The sequence below is a fragment of the Triticum dicoccoides genome, chromosome 6B (assembly GCF_002162155.2).
Source record: "Triticum dicoccoides isolate Atlit2015 ecotype Zavitan chromosome 6B, WEW_v2.0, whole genome shotgun sequence".
NCBI lineage: Eukaryota > Viridiplantae > Streptophyta > Magnoliopsida > Poales > Poaceae > Triticum > Triticum dicoccoides.
This window is the reverse complement of record NC_041391.1, coordinates 566,740,791-566,747,969: the sequence shown is the minus strand read 5'-3', so window position 1 is coordinate 566,747,969 and position 7,179 is coordinate 566,740,791.

The window sequence follows — 7,179 nt, the reverse complement described above, 5'->3', positions numbered from 1 at the left end:
TCCCGCGCGCCCCCGGCCGGAGCCGCGCGCTTCGTCGCCGGCCTCCTCCGGCGCCGTCGTCGGCCTCCTCCGGCCGCCTCTCCGCCGGCCAGCTCCGCCGCGCCCCCGGCCGCTCCGACTCCGGCCGCCGTCGTCGCCTGCCTCGGCGTCCGAGCCGTGCCCCGGATCCAGATCCGATCCGGTTGACTTTTCTCTTCCCCCCTGTTTTTTTCACTAAGTCCTGTTAACTGCTGTTAAATTGTTGCATGTTCATCGCATCACATCTTCGCACCCGTAGCTCCGTTTCGTGCGTGTAATATGTCAAATTGTTCGTCTCGAAGAGTATATCATTTCATTCCATTGCATAATTTACATTTGAGCTCATCTTGATGCCTGAAATGCTGTTGGAAGAGGACTTCATATTGTTAGTTTCAGATTCTTATCAGCACGAGCTCTTTTGTTATTTTTGCCATGATTGATGTGTGCATCCTATGGACTTGGTCCCTAAATGTGTTTTGAACTAGGCTATGTCTTCTTTAAAGAGGTTCTTACCATGTAATTTTTTGATCAATGTGATGACTAGCACAAGCATGCAAACTAGGCTTCGTGTTAATGCTGATTTTTGTTCCTGTTCTGCTGTAATTTTGATGCCATGTAAACATGTTGCTACAGAGAAATCCATGCATAATTTGAGATACTTCAGTAAGGGTGTTTTGAAAACATGGTTTTGCTCTATCCATCCATGGTCCTGGTTGCAATTATGGAGTAGTCTAGCATGTCATTTTCGTGCTCTACTTTTGCTTCAAAATGTTTCCTGGCAGATTGTTTACTTGTTATTCAATTTGGCCGAGGTTGTTGTAGTTGATCCGGATATGCTATGATGTTGTTTCTTGCCATGTATAGCTTCTATGTCATGTCTTCTTGATGGATGTATGCTTAGTTTATCATGAGATGCTCTGTAGTGAGTGCATCGAGCTCGCGAAGGTGCCTTCATAATTATTTCAATGCCATGCTTTGTTTGCTGAAATCTGTTAACGGAACTTGCTATGTTTACGTGGGTGCCATCATATTTTCTGATCCTTTTTGGCTTATGGTCAGTAAGGGACTTTTGATATATGCTTTGAGTAGATTCATGCCATGCCTTAGTTTGCTATTATAAGTTCCTGTAGCACGTTGATAACTTGCTCTGAACATTGCTTCGTGCTGCTGTTTATGCCATGTCCAACCTGATATTTTTTTGCACTTTCTCCATGCTTGTTTGAACCTGTTATGGTGTGAATTAGCCGTAGCTCAGTGTTCCTCTTTTATAAAGCATCTCATGTAGATCACTTCCATATGCTTTGTTTTTATGTTGGGATGCTGTAGCATAGTTTCTTGTTGCATGCTAAGTAGCATCATGCTGTTAAACGCAGCTTTGTGCCATACTTGTCTTGCTTGCCATTTGCAAACCGTGCATCCGTTCCCGGTGATCTTCATATCGATTTCAACTGAAATCATCTCATCTTTCCAGCGGCATACTTGGTTTGCCAAGTTGATGCCTTGTTCATCCTTTTTCCTCCCGAAGCACGCATATGCATTGCATATCACATCTCGCATATCATGACATGTTTTGCATCATGTTGCTTGTGCATTGCACCGTGATTTATTGTGCTTCCTTGCTTGTGTTCTTGCTTTGGGTAGAGCCGGGAGACAAGTACGTGCACGAGGAACCTGTTGAGAACGCTTACGAGGATCAAGCCTTCAACTACTCTGAGAACCTTGCAGGCAAGATGATCATACCTTCGAAATCATTACTATCTTTGCTTGCTAGTACTCGCTCTTTCGCTATGTTAGCCCTACCTGCCTTTGTTCACCATGCCTACCTATTGCCATGTTAAACCTCTAACCATCCTGTCCTAGCAAACCCTTTGTCTGGCTATGTCACCGCTTTTGCTCAGCCCCTCTTATAGCATTGTTAGTTGCAGGTGAAGATGAAGGTTGTTCCAGGTCGGAACGTGGTTATTTTGGGATATCACAATATCTCCTATTTAAATTAATGCACCTTATATACTTGGTAAAGGGTGGAAGGCTCGGCCTTATGCCTGGTGACTTGTTCCACTCTTGCCGCCCTAGTTTCCGTGATACCGGTGTTATGTTCCTTGATTTTGCGTTCCTTACACGGTTGGGTGATTTATGGGACCCCCTTAACAGTTTGCTTTGAATAAAACTCCTCCAGCAAGGCCCAAACTTGGTTTTACCATTTGCCACCTAAGCCCTTTTCCCTTGGGTTTTCGCGAGCCCAAGGGTCATCTTTATTTACCCCCCCGGGCCAGTGCTCCTTCGAGTGTTGGTCCAACCTGAGCGATGTCCGGCGTCCCCTGGGCAACCAGGGTCTATACCAACCCGACGTCTTGCTCATCCGTTGTGCCCTGAGAACGAGATATGCGCAGCTCCTATCGGGATTTGTCGGTGCATCGGGTGGCTTTGCTGGTCTTGTTTTACCATTGTTGAAATGTTTTGCGAACCGGGATTCTGAGACTGATCGGATCTTCCCGGGAGAAGGTCTATTCCTTCGTTGACCGTGAGAGCTTGTGATGGGCTGAGTTGGGACACCCCTGCAGGGTATATAATCTTTCGAAAGCCGTGCCCGCGGTTATGAGGCAGATGGGAATTTGTTAATGTCCGGTTGTAGATAACTTGACACTTGACCTCTTTAAAATGCATCAACCGCTTGTGTAGCCATGATGGTCTCTTCTCGGCGGAGTCCGGGAAGTGAACACGGTTTGTGTCATTCTTGACGTAAGTAGTTTCAGGATCACTTCTTGATCGCCGATGCGTTGCTTCTCTTCTCGCTCTCATTTGCGTATGTTAGCCACCATATACGCTTAGTGCTTGTCGCAGCTCCACCATATTACACCTTTCCTACCTATGAGCTTAAATAGTCTTGATCTCGTGGGTGTGAGATTGCTGAGTCCTCGTGACTCACAGATTCTACCAAAACAGATGCAGGTGCCGAGGATACTGGCGCAGATGGCGCAACTGAGCTGAAGTGGGAATTTGATGAGGCCCTTGGTCGTTACTATGTATCGTTTCCAGATGATCAGTAGAGGAGCCCAGTCGGGACGATCGGGGATCTAGCATTTGGGGTTGTCTTCTTTTCATTTGAACTTGACCGTAGCCGGTCTATGAGTGTATTTTGAATGATGTATGATCTTAATTTATGTATTGTGTGAAGTGGCGATTGTAAGCCAACTCGCTTTATCCCATTCTTGTTTAGTACATGGGATTGTGTGAAGATAACCCTTCTTGCGACAAAACCACCATGCGGTTATGCCTCTAAGTCGTGCTTCGACACGTGGGAGATATAGCCGCATCATGGGTGTTACATCCAGTCATCGCTACAAATGGCTGTTACAGTAGTATGTTACTTTCCTATGATATCATGATGGCTTGCTTATATTACTGTCAACATTTACTGAAAAATATTCATGCTCATAACATGCTGTTCTTAAGATTGACTAAATCAAGAGCCCTTTTTTATTTGACTCCAACTTGATATGATGTTGTAGGCCACCTGGTGTCCCTACCCTTCCTAATCCCAGAACCTTTCAAAGAAAAGTGGCATGGCAGTTGCAGGTGGTTCCTGGCTCGATCAGACGACGGCAAAAGATTGATGATCGTTCGCACGTACCAGACGTGTTGTTTCGCGGAATACAATCACAGTCACTGCAAGGTCTTTGAGCAGGATCCCAGCTTCTTTGGGCCTTCAGGAATTTTTGACTAGAGGCTGGTAAGCAGCCTTGGTACACGCTCTCTGTTTGTCGGACTGAATTATCCGATTAACCAAGAGATAACCGATGGCAAGGATCATGATAGCAGCGCGGTTTCGTTCATCAGGCAAAACTGTGTGTACACAGCGTACCATGCGTCTCTGCATGCACCATACCCTGATATGTGCCGCCATGCTCTGCAGCCCAAAGTAGGAGAGAGGGTCGCAAGTATCAGACTTCGACCTGCTGGCTAGAGTTTCCCCCGTCAGGCACCCATCTGGTTCAAGCCGTCAGCCAATCTCCACAGCTTAATAAATAATAACGTCTAATTGAGCCAGTTAGTTAGATGCGTACAATTGGTGTAGTAGGATCTTTATTTAGTTTGATGCATACACTTGTTCTTTTTTGGTAGCCCTTTTGTAATGATGGCTGATGTTTGGTTTGGAAGAGAGAGCTGCGTCTTCACTCTTCTGGCCTGCTTACTGCTTCTGTTGCACCCCCAGCCCTGGTTGCTGTTGCTGTTTTCAACGTACAATCAGTAGTATATTTCGTCTGTTGGTTGAATATAAATGTGTTGTTAGAACGACAAACACAATGTTTTGGAAGTCGTTGCACGGTTCGATCCTTTAGTGCCCCGTACCGTACGTAGCTCATACTATTTTTCGTACGGAACACATTTTCCACTTGTTCATAACATGCAGCCCACTGATGAAGGCCCAACAGAGAAGCCCATAATTAACTGGAAGGGAGGCTCTCACATGAATCCGGCCCAGGTACATGCTCATGGTCCCCTAAACATAAATAAGTAAATAAAATAAATAAAGCTAAATGCTCATGCACCAGTTCTTTGGGAAAATAGGTAGCCCAGTATTTCTTTTTGAAGAATACCCAAGCTAGGCCTATTTGTTTTCTCCAAATTACTGGGCTGCAAATCTTTCAAGACGAGCAAATGGGATATTAGTTTTTTTTTGAATTTTGTTCTTCACTGATATCTTATACGTATTTCATTGGATTTAACATGACATAGTACTAATTTATTTTTAAATTTGTTTTAGAATGGCTATTAATTTTTGGATTAAGAATATTTCATTCCCCAGCAAAAATTTCCCACATATTTAGTTAATTTTTTGACCCTGGTACTGACCAGAAAATTGCCGGCAATTTTAGAAATGGAAAACAGGCTGCAATAAATTCCATATGAATTAGAAAATGAGTAAAAATTATAAAAATAATAGCAAATGGGTTGTACACACCACAGATTTCAAGGCTGACTTGTTTACGCAAGGCTTTGTCAGTGAACACACGATTCTAGCCGCGGTGCTTCTTCAATCTCTGATCTTCCTGCTCCAGCCGCCTAAACTAGCGCCGGCGGGACTGCATGCTCACTCCTCTTGTGGCTCGCTGTGATGCCGCGCAAGCTTCCTCGGCCCACCCTACTTCCTCCGCTGGCCTGGCCGCACGCAATCAACTGCCTCCTTATTATGCGAAAAAATGATTCCTCCCACTGACATCTGGGGCGCACCAGTTGGGAGGCTGACCGGTGGGCCTACTATGTTGATGCGTATGCAGGGCTTGTCAACTTAGTCAACAAACGATTCTAGTAGCAGTAACCATTGGATTTGAATCAAACGGTCCTGCTGCTTCTTCAATCGCTGCTCTTCTTGCACCAGCCGCCCAAACCAGCGCCGGGTAGACCGCCTGCTCATGCCTCTAGTGGCCGGTTGTGCTGCCGTTGAGGCCTCATCACCCCCTACTACCCCCACCGCTAGCCAGGCCCTGCGGCGACTGCAGCCTCACACCGCAGACGAACCAGTGAACCTTCGTACTCCTCTCCGCATGGGCATCCACTGCCGCGTCTTCCCCGGCTCCGCGTCGTCCCCTTCCTAGGCCTCGCCGTTGTCCACCGCCTTGGCGCTCTCAGCGTGGCGTGGTCAATGTGGTCAACGACGTTCCATCGGGAGAGTACTGTACGTGTAGAGGCTGAGAGCTGAGTCCACGGCCACAGCCCAGTTTTTTTGTGATTTGCCAAGTAAGTCGCTTTGTCAGGCCTGCTGGGCTGCAAATCTTTCAAGATGAGGAGAGCTTTCATTCGGCTGGCCGAGAAAATGGCCCAACAGTAATGAGAAATGGGTTGTACATTTTTAAAACACATAAAACCGACAATTAGTTTCAAATATCTTTTTTTCATTTCAAGGTTTTAAATTACATTAATTTTTATGCGTGGAGAATTTGTTGGATTTTATATTGATATACATTTCTTTTTAAAATCAGTTTGAATGTGAGTCGAAATTTCAGGATTAAAAATAGTTCGGACCGCACCGAAATATGCAAAATTTCGTATAAGTTTTTAACCGTGGCCACAATATGGACTGTAATGCTAACAAAAAGAATATGGGCTCCAAAAAAAACCTTAAGAATTAGCAAATGGGCTGTAAATTATTAAAAATAATGGCAGATGGGTTGTATGCTATTTTCCACAGATTCGAGGCTTTCCTAAAAAAAAGGTTGACGCACAAGCAGTGACTGTTGGATGGCCATCCAACGGCCGTCGTGCTTCTTCAATCTCTGCTCTTCCTGCTCCAGCCGCTCAAACAAGCGCCGGCGAGACTGCCTGCTCCCTCCTCCCCGCAGCCATCTCTGACAGCTCAGACCCACCAGCTATATCTTCATACGCAAGGAAGTGCCTCCTTATTACGCACAAAAAAATGAATACTCCCCCTGTTAGCTGGGACCCAGTATAGTGGCAGGCTGACTTGTGCGCCTACTAAGTTGACGGGGACGGAGGGCTTTGTCAACTTAGTCAATATGCACGATTCTAGCTCTAGTGACCGTACGATGTCCATCCAACGGCCGTAGTGCTTCTTCAACCTCTGGTCTTCTTGCTCCAGCCGCCCAAACCAGCGCCGGTCGTGCCTCGTGCTCCTGCCTCCCGTGGCCGGCTACGATGCGGCGGAGGCCTCACCGCCCCCTACTACTCCCACCGCTGGCCAGGTCATCCCTCTACTCACCCACACCCCCTGTTATTCTACGGCGACGGCAGCCTCACACCGCAGCGAACCAGTGAACCCTCGTACTCCTCTACGCGTGGGCATCCACTGCCGCGTCTTCCCCGGCTCCGCGTCGTCCCCTTCCTAGGCCTTGCCGTCGTCCACTGCCCTGGTGCTCTCGGCATGGTGTGGTCAAGGAACATCTTCCATCGGACGTGGACTGTACGTGGAGAGGCTGACAGCTGGGTCCACGGCCGCAGCAAGGAAGTGCCTCCTTATTATGCGCAAAATAATTATTCCTCCACCTGACAGCGGGGACCCACCGGACGGGCCACCATATTTCGCAAAAAAAATGTTTCCCCCTGACTGCTGGGACCCACCAGCTACACCTTCGCACGCAAGGAAGTGCGTCCGGGCAAAAAAAAAAACGATTCGCCCCCCTGACTGTTGGGACCCACCAGCTA